We start from the raw sequence: 16,360 nt of genomic DNA, 5'->3' as shown, positions 1-16,360 counted from the left end.
GGTTCTCATCTTAAAAACAATAATCACCTTGTGACAGAGGGAATGGAAACTTGTGTGCAACAGGGAGGGGCAATTGAATACTTGCTTCAATGTTTTTAAAATTGTTAAAAACTTATCTATGGGTAACAGGGTTGATGTGTTATGCTCAACTCGCTCAGTTTTCCACCAGAAATCAGAAATTGGCCAAAAAGAGTAAAACCAGCTCAACTGCTTTTACACTGATTTGACATTTATGTTCAGATTATTTCATTTTTTAAAGGAATAGTGTCACCATATTAAAATGAGAGTTTAGTTCACGTAATAGGTTTGACCATAAAAATGGAGGGACAGACATGAATGAATCACATTCAATTATAATCTTCAGAAATGACTTGTCAAAGCAAGAAAATAACTAGGGATTTGCAATGATGGTATAAACTTGGAGAAGTGTTAGGGTTGAGTGGGTTAAAATCTTCCTAGAAGTTGTAAAAAACATGACAAGTACGATAATCAATTCAACAGTTTTAATTACAAGAAAAGTCAACAACCCAAGTATACTTCTGCAGAAGCTTTCCTCAAGATGACATGAACATTGTGCTCTGTCTCTCTCTAGAGGCATGAATGAGAATCGCAGTACATTTGTCTCGTAGCAACAATGCATTTACTGACGGAACAAATACGGTTTATATAGTTAGAGTATTATATTTTGTGACCTGAAATGTTATGGATTAAACGTTGCCATAAAAGCACCTAAAAACAAGCATGCGCACACGATGGAATGATTGAAGTAACATTGAATGTTTGGTACCATTCACTATAACAGTGGGTCCTTGGATTGAGATGTGGTTGACTACTACTCAGTCTTGTCTTTAGTGCTGCTAGTCTTGAAACCCCAGGAGCAGGCAGCTGCGCGGACCCAGCTCCACAAGGGGGCTTAGCCCCCTCCGTTTTAATTGTATGTCCCTATATGAAAATAGCAAATAAGTAAAAATGATTGAGTGACAGGTTGGCGCAAAATCTGTATCTCCGATGTGCTGTGTCAGCACAATGAACAGAGGGCGCCACGGTATGTGTAGAGGGGCTACGGAAAGTCACTGGGGTAGGCTAAGGGAATAACGCGATTCCCCCCCGCCTGTAATATTTGATTAATAAGGTCGGGGTCAAGTTTACCATTGAAGTTGCTTCACTCAATTTTGCCTAACGCCCTACCACTACAGAGTTTAGTTAGCTTCTTAGCTAGCTGTAAAAAGCGTTACTGTTATTAGCCTTAGCATCAAACTAGCGAGAGAGTGGCTGGAATTACTGCAGAATTCCAATGCAAGAACCCAAATGACGTCCCTGGGTATAGCGGTATGTTTCAGCATATGAATAGCCACATTCTATTGTAGTTCTTGGTAGCCTATTGGTTTTCGTGGTTGTAAATTGAACCGTACGTATTGGAAACATGTTTATGTTTGGCTGGCATTGCTTAATTGATGGGGTTGAATTTGAGCCACAGAAGTGTATTGCGCCAAATCACAACGTGTTGCTGTACTCATGAGCGGCATGGTTTTCCATGTTTGCAGTGGGCCTATTTGTTTGGCAAGACAGCGGTGCATGGCTGCATCTCACTGTAGTTTACTTATCTGGATCTCCATTCACCGTTTGTTTACTTACTGTTAATGTAACTAGCCTAAATATAGATTGATAAATGCATGACATAATCTGATATTGTTTACTAGGCACCACCGTTTTGTTTGCATTCATTCGCAGTTGTGTCTGTATTCAGAGCCAAATACTGCTGTTCAGTATTTTTGTTTGCATGCATGAATAATTAGGCTACGACTTTCAGCACCTCGTTTGCATTATTTTGGTAAAGCACGGCTGCATTCACATAGGTTGTTTGTAATAGGTGAATTACCCTATCCATCCATTATATTCATTACCAAAACGGTCTTGCTTTAGTGTGTAGGTCACTGTCCATTGTGCTGATACAGCGCAGTGGAGATTGCAGCGAAATCTGTAGCCTACCTGTCACTTCAAAAGCACTCAATCAATGTTCTCGTAGTCTCGGCATTTGAACTCCGCTTATCACGCTACACCCCAATAAACAATATAATTCCAATGCAAGAATCCCCCAAAATTGTGCCCGATTTCAACTGCCCCCTCACCGATTTCACTTTATTCTGGAGCCAGGTCTGCAGCGGTGACAGGCACATACATGGGTCAGAGTGGAGACAGAGATCTAGTCTCCAGTCTCCTACAGAGAGGGATAGGACCAGGGGAGGAGAGACGAAAATGATGAGGAACAGAGTGAAAAGGGAAGAGAGACAGTATGAGTAAAATGAGAGAACAGGGTCAAATACAAAGATGATTTGAAAGGGGATGTAATGATAGGGATTATTTTGATAAGAGTAATACAAACAGAGAAGCACTGCTGTCACCTTTTTCTAAGTGTGTGTGTGTTACCTGTAGAGAGGTGAAGATTACAGCCAGTAAACCAGTGAAGACCAGGAAAACAGACAGAGGTGGCAGCTGGCCCTTGTTGCCATGGCAGTAGTTCCTGTCTTGGTCACCTCGCCAAACACACCCAACATAACAAACACTCAGCAGCCAGTCTGTACAAGTCAATATAGGCAACTTATTACAGCCCAACACATGCAGTTAGCTTCCTCTGTAAACTTATATTGGCACGTTTATTATGACCTTACATAAGCAGTTACCTCGCTTGTGTCACGCCCTGATCAGGTGAACTCGGGTATTTTTGGTCAGGGTGTGTCATGTTGGGTATTTCTCCTTGGTTTGTTGTCTATGTTTGCGTTATAGCCTTGTGTGAGCTCTATGTGGCTTATTTCTATGTTGGGTTCTGTCGATTCCCAATCAGAGACAGCTGTCGCTAGTTGTCTCTGATTGGGATCACATTTAAGTTCCTTTTTCCCCCACACTGTTTGTGGGGTGTTGTCTCTTTGTTTTGAGCAGTTAACGTATCGGCATTGTCTTGGTTTTGTGTACGTGTTTATTTCAGTATTAAGAATAAACATGTGTTCGCTCCCAGCTGCGCTTTGGTCCTCTTCCTCATCACCCGACGACGAACGTTACAGCTTGTTTTCTCACCATTGACAAAGAACCAAAAGCATTGACTTCCTTTGCAGCAAACTAATCAAATGTTGTACTTCTTCTCCTGCTAAATTTTGCACATGCATTCTTATCCCATAGGCCAGCTCCTACAGTATACCATCTGCTGACTGTACCGCAACTGCCAGAAGCCTTCCAGCTGATTATATTTCAATGCAAATGGGCAAATAAAAGCGTTGTATGGCATCATACCCGACTAGCAACAACAGCCAGCGTGCTGGAGGCCTGCGTCGCAGAGATGAAATGTTTATGGACCAGAGGAGAGGTCAGGAGCAACATCACACCACTGTAGGCCAAGATTAACAACACACCTGCAGGAAACAAGGACAGTTAGGACACAGCCGCTGTACAGAACATAAACACATTATTCCTGTGAAATGTAGCCTAAAATAAACTTTTAGGCATTAACTCTTTATGTTGTACTCCCATGGCTGACATATTGTTCCTTTTACCAATGGGGTGGTGAATTGCCAAACTTTATCTGATCGAATGCTTGTGTTAAAAACATTTCATAATTACTAGTATTGATTTAAAATGTTATCTATAGGCAGGGACTCATGCACATTAGAAGCACATATGTATACAGAGGGGAGTGGTCACACGTTTGAGGGTGTTTGTTACTACTGTAGTGTTGGATGAGGAAGCTCATGGCCAAACTCTGGATCGACATGAACAGTCTCTGCCCAGGCTCTGTGCAACAAACAGACAGACGTGGAGCAAATAAAGATACAATGGTTTGTCAGTTGATTGTTCATACTCGAGGGGGAAGTTGTTGGTGGTTGTTGTTGGTGGTGCAAAAGACTACAGAACCTGTGATGGCATAGACCTGCAGTAGGACAGACCACCAGCTGATCCCTGATTCACTCCTGAACTGAAGGGAGCTGTGCTCTAGGGCAGAGGGATGAGAGGGGGGGGAAAGCAAAAAGGCATAACGACAGAAAAAGAAAGATATGTTAATAGAACGATTTAAGCACATACATGAAACATGCGTAACAGAGGTTTCACGATTATTAATCTTAGCATACAGTCACCTCAAATCATTGGCACCCTTGTCTAAGATATATATTGTATTTTTTAAATCATTATTTTAGACTTATAAAATTTGCTTAGAGAAATATTTTGCAAACAAGTACTACTTTTTTTCTAAGAAAAGTAATTTTCTCAATACTTTGTGCACCCTCCACTGAGCCTTTTTCTATAATGAAGGCCAAGAAGATCCTTAAGGACCTCAGCCACCCAAGAACAGTCCACAGATACAGTACAGTACTAAGACAGAGAGACTAAAAAAAAACATTTTCTATTACCAGAATATCAGACTGTTGAACAGACATCACTAGCAGAATTGTTTCTGTGTTCATGTTCAGACGCTACTCTTGTTCGTGTATTCACTTTATGTTAGTTCGTATTATACTCACCGACTGCACCTGCTTCCTGACTCCCAGCCTCTTCGTTACAGTAAACAATACTGCCTGATGTGTGATAACTGCTAGATAAAGGGGGAATAATCAGGGAAGTGATGAAGTCCAGGTGTGCGTAATGATGGTTGACAGGTGTGCGTAATGATGGGTTGCCAGGACCGGTGGTTAGTAGACCGGCGACGTCGAGTGCCATAAAAAAAAGCAACAGCTAACCAAGACATCTCCCAGATGGTCGACGAACAGGGAGACCTACTTCGCCAACACCATGACCAGCTGGCACAACTGGGGACAGCGATGGATGAGGTCCTCCGCGTTCTTCAACATCTAGATCTTCCTCGAGGCGTCACCTCCAACAAGCGGAGGATCCTCTACCATGAGTTGATCCAGCGAGCCAGTACCTCAGCCCATTCAGCAGTCCACATAGGTCAGCGTTGCCCATTTGTCCCTCACGGACAAATATGACGGGACTCCATCCAGATGCAGTGGCTTCCTCCTCCAGTGCTCCCTCTATTTCGCTCATCAGATGGGAGCCCCACCACCGAGAGGTCCAAGGTTGCCACGGTTATTTCCCTGCTGACTGGGCTGGCGTTGAAGTGGGCTACGGCCGTCTGGGAGAGAGAAGAGGATGGGTTCCTATGAGAGGTTCATGGCTCTGTTCAGCAGAGTCTTCGATCATCCACCAGAGGGCAGAGAGGAGGGTGAGCATCCTACTTCAACTACGGCAGGATGACTAGACCGCTGCGGAGTACGCCCTCACCTTCCATACAGTGGCAGCATGCAGTGGATGGAATGAGCCGGCGCTCCACACCTTATTCAGAAGAGGATTGCGCAAAGAGGTCCAGGCGGAGTTGGCATGCCGAGACAACACCCTCTCCTTGGACACACTCATCGCGATGGCCAGCCGTCAGGCCCTTGCCACCTCCCTGAACATAACCCCATACCCGCTCACCTCTCCGTTTCCGGTTCACAAGCTGGATAATCGACCACTGGAATCTGGGGCAATCAAACACATCACAGCACAGCACCACTCACAATCACTGTGGAACCACTGCACCATGAAAGCCTTCCCATCCTCATCATCGAGGCACCCGTACACAAAGTCATCATCGGCCTCCCAAACGTTCCAACGCCACGACCCCACCATCTCCTGGTCGAGGATGGAGATTACTGCCTTGGCACCTGGATGTCGGAAGACCTGCTTTCCCTTACTCTGTGGTTCCACGTCGGTTGAGAGTCCTGTGGTTGCCCTACAGGCTGACATCCCGGAGGTTTACCAGGATCTCCGGGAGGTTTTCTCCAAGATCCGTGCCACCTTTCTTCCTCCTCATCGCCCCTGAGACTGTGCCATCGACCTGCTAGCAGACTCTGTCGGTGGCTGAAACCAAGGCTCTGGAGAGGAGTACATCCAGGAGGCTTTCCAATAGGGTTTGATTTGCCCATCCACCTCCCCTGTGTCAGCAGGCTTCTTATTCTTCGACTCCTGGAGAACCACCTGTACGTCAAAGCGGAGAAGTGCCAGTTTCATCAGGCCGCTGTCTCCTTCCTGGGATACTGGATCAGCCCTCAGGGAGTGGTTATGGATGAAAGGAAGGTTGAGGCAGTCAGGTCATGGTCAGTCCCAACCACCATAAAGGGTCTACAGCGGTTTTTGGGCTTTGCCAACTTCTATCGTCGGTTCATTAAAAGCTTCAGCTCCGCCAGCTTCGCCTCTCACCTCTCTCCTCAAGGGTGGTCCCGTAAGTTAATGTGGAGTCCTGCAGCCGATGAGGCCTTACGTTTTTCACCTACACCCCGTTGCTGAAACACCCAGATCTTACGCTGCCCTTCGTGGTGGAGTTCGACGCCTCAGAAGTGGGGGTGGGGCTAACTATGATGTCGGCGACCGGGAGCTCCTGGCGGTGAAGTTGGCACTAGAGGACTGGAGACACTGGTTGGAGGGTGCCAAGGACCCATTTCTCATCGTCACCGACCATCGGAACCTGGAGTACATACGGACAGCGTGGCAGCTGAACCTGTGTCAAGAAAGGTGGGCCCTTTTCTTCACAAGATTCAACTTCACTCTGTCATACCGCCCAGGTTCAAAGAATATCAAGGCCGATGCCCTGTCCCGTCTAAATGATTCGGGAGAGGTTCCTGTCCTGAGTGAGCTCATTATTCCACCCTCCCAAGTCAATGCCCCCGTGCTTTGGGGCATAAACGTGGGCATCCGCCAGGCTCTGGAGGGGGAACCTGCACCTGCTACCTGCCTTTCGGAGGTCACCTACATTCCCATGGAGGTGAGGGATCGGCTGTTGACTTGGGCGCACACATCCCTTGTCACTGGACACCCAGGTATCACCCACACCATTCAATCCATCTCCGCTATGTACTGGTGGGCCACCTTGGTGCAGGACGTTGATCGCTACGTCAACTCCTGCTCCGTATGCGCCCAAACCAAATTTCTCCGGCATGCTTCAGCAGGGATACTCCTTCCCCTTCCCATGCCTTAGCAGCCTTGGTCTCATCTGTCCATTGATTTCGTCACTGATCTCCACTCTTCTGATGGTTACACTACTGTTATGGTTGTTGTGGACAGATTTTCTAAATATTGCCGTACTGGGGGTCACTGTCAGCCTCACTTCGTGGTACTGGCCTCAGTCCAGCGGGCAGGTGGAGAGGATGAACCAGGAGCTGGGGAGATTCCTTAGGAGTCACTTCCTGGATCGTCAGGAGGAGTGGGCCCGGTTCCTTCCCTCGGCGGAGTACGCCCAGAATTCACTTTGTCACTCCTCCACCATGCTGTCTCCCTTCCAGTGCGTCCTGGTGTACCAGTTGGCCCTGGCTCCGTGGACCTGAGCCAGATCGAAGCTCCTGCGGTGGATGAGTGGTTCCGGCGCACAGAGGAGGTATGGAACGCTGCCCACGTCAGGCTCCAATGCGCTGTCCGCTGCCCAAAGGAGCAGGCGGACCGCCATGGCAGTGATGCTCCCGTGTTCCATTCTGGTGATCGCATCTGGCTCTCCACCAGAAACCTCTTGCTCCGCCTTCCCTGCCGGAAGCTGAGTCCCTGGTTTGTGGGGCCATTCAAAGTCTTCCGGAGGGTCAGTGAGGTCACATGCCTATTACAGCTCACTACCGGATCTCAACCTCTTTTCACGTTTCCCTCCTCAGGCTGGTGGTTCCTGGTTCCCTGGCTGATGCCGTCCCCCACGACACCCCTCCACCTCCCCTGAAAATCGAGGGAAGCCTTACTATGCCGTCAGATCCCTCCTGGACTCCAGGTGCCGTGGGTGTCGGCTTCAGTACCTGTTGGACTGGGAGGGTACGGTCCAGAGGAGCAGTGTTGGGTTCCAGCGGATAACATTCTAGATCATAACATCATCCGAGAAATCCTCCTTCGCTGACCGGCCCGCTCCTCGGGCTGTCTTCGTCCTGTGTCTGGGTACTGTCACGTCTACTCCCGCTCCCCCCCCCCCCCCCCCGGCACTCGACGTTGCCGGTCTACTAACTCCGTGGACCCGAACCAGATCGCATGCCATCATTACACACACCTGGCAACCCTTATTACGCACACCTGCGCCTCATCATTAGGCTCACCCTTCCCTGATTACTCCCCCTTTATCTTACACTCCGTTGTTATCACCCATCAGGCAGTATTGTTTATGTGTTTATGCTCAGATGCTTCTCTTGTTTAAGTATTCACTTGATGTTTGTTCGTATTAAACTCACCGACTGCACCTGCTTCCTGACTCCCTGCATCTTCATCTCACACACACACACACACACACACACACAACTCATACTAACAAACACACACATATACAGTTGAAGTCGGAAGTTTACATACACCTTAGCCAAGTCAGTTTTTCACAATTGCTGACATTTAATCCTCTGTCTCTGGTCAGTCAGGATCACCACTTTATTTTAACAATGTGAAATGTCAGAATAATAGTAGAGAGAATGATTTCGTCTTTCATCACATTCCCAGTGTGTCAGAAGTCTACATACCCTCAGTTAGTATTTGGTAGCATAGCCTTTAAATTGTTTAACTTGGGTCAAACGTTTCTGGTAGCCTTCCACAAGCTTCCCACAATAAGTTGGGTGAATTTTGACCCATTCCTCCTGACAGAGCTGTTGTAACTGAGTCAGGTTTTTAGGTCTCCTTGCTCGCACATACTCTTTCAGTTCTGCCCACAAATGTTCTATGGGATTGAGGTCAGAGCTTTGTGATTGCCACTCCAATACCTTGACTTTGTTGTCCTTAAGCCATTTTGCCACAACTTTGGAAGTATGCTTGGGGTCATTGTCCATTTGGAAGACCCATTTGCGACCAAGCTTTAACTTCCTGACTGATGTCTTGAGATGTTGCTTCAATATATCCACATCATTTTCCTGCCTCATGATACCATCTATTTTGTGAAGTGCACCAGTCCCTCCTGCAGCAAAGCACCCCGACAACATGATGCTGCCACCCCCGTGCTTCACGGTTGGGATGGTGTTCTTCGGGCTTGCAAGCCTCCCCCTTTTTCCTCCAAACATAACGATGGTCATTATGTCCAAACAATTCTATTTTTGTTTATCAGACCAGAGGACATTTCTCCAAAAAGTACGATATTTGTCCCCATGTGCAGTTGCAAACCGTAGTCTGGCTTTTCTTATGGCGGTTTTGGAGCAGTGGCTTCTTCCTTGCTGAGTGGCCTTTCAGGTTATGTCGATATAGGACTCATTTTACTGTGGATATAGATACTTTTGGACTTGTTTCCTCCAGCATCTTCACAAGGTCATTTGCTGTTGTTCTGGAATTGATTTGCACTTTTTGCACCAAAGTACGTTCCGTCTCTAGGAAACAGAACGTGTCTCCTTCCTGAGCGGTATGACAGCTGCATGGTCCCATGGTGTTTATACTTGCATACTATTGTTTGTACAGATGAAGGTGGTACCTTCAGGCATTTGGAAATTGCTCCCAAGGATGAACCAGACTTGTGGAGGTCTACAATCTGTTTTCTGAGGTCTTGGCTGATTTCTTTTGATTTTCCCATGATGTCAAGCAAAGAGGCACTGAGATTGAAGGTTGGCTTTGAAATGCATCCACAGGTACACCTCCAATTGACTCAAATGATGTCAATTAGCCTATCAGAAGCTTCTAAAGCCATGACATAATTTTCTGGAATTTCCAAGGTGTTTAAAGGCACAGTCAACTTAGTGTATGTAAACTTCTGACCCACTGGAATTGTGATACAGTGAATTTTAAGTGAAATAATCTGTCTGTAAAGAATTGTTGGAGAAATTACTTGTGTCATGCACAAAGTAGATCTTCCAACCCGACTTGCCAAAACTATAGTTTGTTAACAAGAAATTTGTGGAGTGGTTGAAAACGAGCTTTAATGACTCCAACCTAAGTGTATGTAAACTTCCGACTTCAACTGTACCAACGCTGCTGTCCCATGCTATACTGTATCCCCAACGTTGCTCATCATAATATTTCTACTACTGTACATTGTATTTTATTTACACTGTTTATACACACTGCATATTTATTTATGTACTGGATTATTGACATACCGTAGTATATCTACTGCTGTACATATCGTTCTTAACTGATCTTGTGTAAATTCTCCCAGTGTACATACATATAGATTGCGTTTGTTATTTCTAGAGTGCTTTTTGGATTGTGAATCATATCTGTCGCACCCTTCTTGATTTCTTCTCATTTTTGTATTTTTTTCCCCTTAGATTTTAGTTGTTTGACATTTTACTGCATTGTCAGGAGCTAGTAACATAAGCGTTTTGCTGCCCCCGCTATAACACCTGCTAAACTGTGTACACTACCAAAACACTTTGATTTGATTTGTAATGTTTTATGAGATTGGAGAACACATTGTCATGGATCTTAGACCAATCCACCATGCAGCATCTTTCATATCCTTGATATGCTTTGGTCTGTGCTTATGGACTGTCCTCTTCAATTCAATTAAAGGTTTTCAATGGAGTTCAAGTCTGGAGACTGAGATGGCCATTGCATAATGTAGATTTTGTGGTCAATTAACCATTTATTTGTGGATTATGATGTATGCTTGGGGTCATTGTCTTGCTGTAAGAATCACTTGTGGCCAAGTTGCAGCCTCCTGGCAGAGGCAACCAGGTTTTTGGCTAAAATCTCCTGGTACTTAGTAGAGTTCACGATGCCGTTGACCTTAACAACCCACTGGGCACAGGCTTCATTTCAACGTCTAGTTTTGATTCACATTTGGTTGAGTTGTCAACTAACGTGAATTCGATGTGAAATCAACAAAAAATGTACCATGTTATTGGATTTCGGTTGAATATTAGTTGAAAAAAATATGAAATTACCTTACGTTGATTACTTTTTGCAAATCCAATCAGTTTTCCACGTTGATTCAACGCCATCACATGACTTTGAAACAATGTTGATTCAACGATTTTTCCCCCAGTAGGACCAGTGGAAGCAACTGAATTAAGACAATATTGGAATAAAGTATGCTAATGCAATTGAAGGCATGTATCAAATTCTAGCTTATACTTAAACTCCCAAAGTCATATCCTACCAATTTAAAGCAATAGTCATGTGGTCAGATAGATTATCATTTCAGCACCGTTTTGATTGGGACAGAGCCATCGCGCTGCTTTGAGACAAGCGTGGGGGACTTATCTGGATAAATCAATCAATGTCAGATTGTTTTCACTGAATCTCCATTTGGATATTTGATTACAATTAGGCTGGGGAAATGTTAGCTATGTTCAGGTGTGCTAATGATTATCTTTATTCTAGTTTGCTCATATATTAGCTAATCAGAATTTTTCTAGCATGTTATACATGGAACCAAGATGGCGTAGCAGTCAGATGTCTTTTTTCTTCGTATTGTCGTGTCCCATGTATATATCTTTTTATATATTTTTTCTTTGCATATCTTTTATATTTTTCTAAACCTCAACTTCAAATACTCTCCTGCAACCCGCCTCACCCAATGTAGTGTGGATCTGTCTCTTCTAAAGTATTGTTATCCACCTCCGAACCGGTACTCCCCAACAGAAGCTAGCCAGCTAACTAGCTACTAGCTAATTAGTCAGCTAACCACTGCTAGCGGTCATCAGCTAACCTTTAGCTAGGAAAGCTCTCGCCAGTTTGTACAACGCGATTCAAAACAGAGCATACCGGACCCATCTTCTCTCCATATCCCCAGATTCCTACCGCAAGCTCTGAAGCTTTTCACCTGGATCACCACAGCTAGCTAGCTGCAACCCGAGTGACTATTCCTGGTTTAACGTCACGTCCTTGTCCCGAAGCTAGCACCAATTAGCCTGGAGCTAGGCCCATATCCCGGCTAGCAGAAGAAGCCCAACAGCCACTCCTGGACTATAATACCCTTTTTGCCAACTGGGCCGGACCCCCTTCTACTGCCGGTACGGGGCACGGAACCCCGCTGATCCTTCACAACTGGACTACCGACGAAATCCGCTCGAGGGGGTACTCAAACTGGCTCCGCGGCACTGCTAGCCGCGGCCCGCTAACGTTAGCTGTCTAGAGCTCACCGGACTGTTAGCTTAAGAGGCCCATAGGACACATTTTTTTGGCCACTATACCTATTTTGCCAATTGGCCTGGTTTACCACACGGAGCCCTGCTGATCCGTCTGCCGACATATTCAGCACGAGGGGGTCACAACAGACTTTCTTCCGTCGCGACGTCCTTCTAAGGCCCTTCTGCTAGCCCCGGCCCTCTAGCTGCCTGAAGCCACTCACTGGACTGCCGTGATTACTCGGCTACGCATGCCTCTCCCTAAGGTCAACATGCCTTGTCCATTGCTGTTTTGGTTAGCATGTATTGCCTTATTTCACTGTAGGGCCTCTAGCCCTGCTCAATACGCCTTAGTGAACACTTTAATTCCACCTCCAACACATTCGGTGACATCACCTGGTTTAAAGGATATTCCTAGAGACAATATCTCTTTCATCGTCACTCTATGCACAGGTTTACCCCCACTATATTCACATCCTACCATACCTTTGTCTGTCATTATGCCTTGAATCTTTTCTACCACGCCCAGAAATCTGTTCCTTTTACTCTCTGTTCTGAACGTACTAGGCGTCCAGTTCTTTTAGCCTTTAGCTGTACCCTTATCCTACTTCTCCTCTGTTCCTCTGGTGATGTGGAGGTTAACCCAGGCCCTGCAGTGCCTAGCTCTACTCCCATTCCCCAGGCGCTATCATTTGTTGACTTCTGTAACCGTAAAAGCCTTGGTTTCATGCATGTTAACATTAGAAGCCTCCTCCCTAAGTTTGTTTTATTCACTGCCCTAGCACACTCTGCCAACCCAGATGTCCTAGCCGTGCCTGAATCCTGGCTCAGGAAGACTACCAAAAACCCTGAAATTTCCATCCCTAACTATAACATTTTCCGACAAGATAGAACTGCCAAAGGGGGCGGAGTTGCAATCTACTGCAGAGATAGCCTGCAGAGTTCTGTCTTACTATCCAGGTCTGTACCCAAAGAATTCAAGCTTCTACTTTTAAAAATCCACCTTTCCAGAAACAAGTCTCTCACCGTTGCCGCTTGCTATAGGCCACCCTCTGCCCCCAGCTGTGCCCTGGACACCATATGTGAACTGATTGCCCCCCAACTATCTTCAGAGCTCGTGCTGCTAGGTGACCTAAACTGGGACATGCTTTACACCCCGGCCATCCTACAATCTAAGCTTGATGCCCTCAATCTCACACAAATTATCAATGAACCTACCAGGTACAACCCAAAATCTATAAACACGGGCCCCCTCATAGACATAATCCTAACCAACTTGCCCTCCAAATACACCTCTGCTGTTTTCAACCAAGATCTCAGCGATCACTGCCTCATTGCCTGCATCCGTAATGGGTCCGATATCAAACGACCACCCCTCATCACTGTCAAACTCTACCTAAAACACTTCAGCGAGTAGGCCTTTCGAATCGACCTGGCCGGGTATCCTGGAAGGATATCGACCTCATCCCGTCAGTAGAGGATGCCTGGTTATTCTTTAAAAGTGCCTTCCTCACCATCTTAAATAAGCATGCCCCTTTCAAAAAATGTAGAACCAGGAACAAATATAGCCCTTGGTTCTCTCCAGACCTGACTGCCCTTGAACAGCACAAAAACATCCTGTGACGTTCTGTATTAGCATCGAATAGCCCCCGTGATATGCAACTTTTCAGGGAAGTTAGGAACCAATATACACAGGCAGTTAGGAAAGCTAAGGCTAGCTTTTTCAAGCAGAAATTTGCATCCTGTAGCACAAACTCAAAAACGTTCTGGGACACTGTAAAGTCCATGGAGAATAAGAGCACCTCCTCCCAGCTGCGCACTGCACTGAGGCTAGGAAACACTGTCACCACCGATAAATGCACTATAAATGAGAATTTCAATAAGCATTTTTCTATGTCTGGCCATGCTTTCCACCTGGCTACCTCTACCCCGGTCAACTGCGCTACACTCCCCACAGCATCTCGCCCAAGCCTCCCCCATTTCTCCTTCACCCAAATCCAGATAGCTGATGTTCTGAAAGAGCTGCAAAATCTGAACCCCTACAAATCAGCCGGGCTAGACAATCTGTACCCTCTTTCTAAAATTATCTGCTGAAATTGTTGCAACCCCTTTCACTAGCCTGTTCAACCTCTCTTTTGTATCGTCTGAGATTCCCAAAGATTGGAAAGCTGCCGCGGTCATCCCCCTCTTCAAAGTGGGAGACACTCTAGACCCAAACTGCTACAGACCTATATCTATCCTACCCTGCCTTTCTAAGGTCTTCGAAAGCCAAGTTAACAAACAGATTACCGACCATTTCGAATCCCACCGTACCTTCTCCGCTATGCAATCTGGTTTCAGAGCTGGTCATGGGTGCACCTCAGCCACGCTCAAGGTCTTAAATGATATCATAACCGCCATCGATAAGAGAAACTACTGTGCAGCCGTATTCATTGACCTGGCCAAGGCTTTCGACTCTGTCAATCACCACATTCTTATTGGCAGACTCAACAGCCTTGGTTTCTCAAATGACTGCCTCGCCTGGTTTACCAACTACTTCTCTGATAGAGTTCAGTGTGTCAAATCAGAGGGCCTGTTGTCCAGACCTCTTGCAGTCTCTATGGGGGTAACACAGGGTTCAATTCTTGGGCCGACTCTCTTCTCTGTATACATCAATGATGTCGCTCTTGCTGCTGGTGATTCTCTGATCCACCTCTACGCAGACGACACCATTCTGTATATTTCTGGCCCTTCGTTGGACACTGTGTTAACTACCCTCCAGACGAGCTTCAATGCCATACAACTTTCCTTCCGTGGCCTCCAACTGCTCTTAAATGCAAGTTAAACTAAATGCATGCTCTTCAACCGATCACTGCCGCACCTGCCCGCCAGTGAAGCATCACTACACTGGACGGCTCTGACTTAGAATATGTGGATAACTACAAAAACCTAGGTGTCTGGTTAGACTGTAATCTCTCCTTCCAGACTCACATTAAGCATCTCCAATTAAAAATTACATATAGAATCGGCTTCCTATTTCGCAACAAAGCATCCTTCACTCATGCTGCCAAACATACCCTCGTAAAACTGACCATCCTACCGATCCTTGACTTTGGCGATGTCATTTACAAAATAGCCTCCAACACTCTACTCAACAAATTGGATGCAGTCTATCACAGTTCCATCCGTTTTGTCACCAAAGCCCCATATACTACCCACCACTGCGACCACGCTCTCGTTGGCTGGCCCTCGCTTCACTCTCGTCGCCAAATCCACTGGCTCTAGGTCATCTACAAGTCTCTGCTAGGTAAAGCCCCGCTTTATCTCAGCTCTCTGGTCACCATAGCAGCACCCACTCGTAGCACGTGCTCCAGCAAGTATATCTCACTGGTCACCCCCAAAGCCAATTCATCCTTTGGCTGCCTTTCCTTCCAGTTCTCTGCTGCCAATGACTGGAACGAACTGCAAAAATCACTGAAGCTGGAGACTCATATCTCCCTCACTAGCTTTAAGCACCAGCTGTCAGAGCAGCTCACAGATCACTGCACCTGTACATAGCCAATCTGTAAACAGCCCATCCAACTACCTCATCCCCATACTGTATTTATTTATTTATCTTGCTCCTTTGCACTCCAGTATCTCTACTTGCACATTCATCTTCTGCACATCTACCATTCCTGTGTTTAATTGCTATATTGTAATTACTTTGCCACCATGGCCTATTTATTGCCTTAACTCCCTTATCTTACCTCATTTGCACTCACTGTATATACACTTTTTGTTTTCTTTTTTTCTACTGTATTATTGACTGTATGTTCTGTTTATTCCATGTGTAACTCTGTGTTGTTGTATATGTCGAACTGCTATGCTTTATCTTGGCCAGGTTGCAGTTGCAAATGTTCTCAACTAGCCTACCTGGTTAAATAAAGGTGAAATAAAAAAACAATAAAAATAAAAACAAGTGGATTTTGCTCCTTCCGCACTTAGTAAAGTAGCCTGTCCTACCAATTCATAACATATCATATGAAATGGGTGATGGACATCCACATATCAATACATACCATACGAAACGGAACACATCATACTAAATGGAGTGTCTCGGATTTACGTACAGAATAATATGAAATGCTCTGAGACCAGGTTGGTCCTACTCCCGACCAAAAGACTGTGACTTGTCTGATAATCAATCAATGTGATTTTGTTTCACTAAATCTCGGTCTGTATATTTGGTTAATTGATCTCTGGCTAGACAAGCAGACGTGGTAGCTTATTTATTAGTTTGCTAATCTGTCACTGATAAGAAACATTTAGCATGGAAAATGTAGCCTAAATCAAGTGTATTATTTATCTATTGA

At 45.6% G+C, this 16,360-nt stretch overlaps 1 long non-coding RNA gene across 1 annotated transcript; it reads left to right on the top strand.

Annotated features, from left to right (window-relative positions):
* Positions 1-1,193: 1,193 nt before the first annotated feature.
* LOC145878639 (uncharacterized) lies at positions 1,194-10,479 on the top strand. The gene is made up of 2 exons (XR_014392141.1): positions 1,194-1,329; positions 3,175-10,479. It is a non-coding gene; the product is annotated as an uncharacterized LOC145878639 (long non-coding RNA).
* The last annotated feature ends 5,881 nt before the right edge of the window (positions 10,480-16,360 follow it).

This window comes from Salmo salar, chromosome 04, assembly GCF_965601325.2.
Source record: "Salmo salar chromosome 04, fSalSal1, whole genome shotgun sequence".
Lineage (NCBI taxonomy): Eukaryota > Metazoa > Chordata > Actinopteri > Salmoniformes > Salmonidae > Salmo > Salmo salar.
The sequence above is the reverse complement of the archived record's forward strand: the minus strand, read 5'-3'. Positions and strand labels throughout refer to the sequence as shown.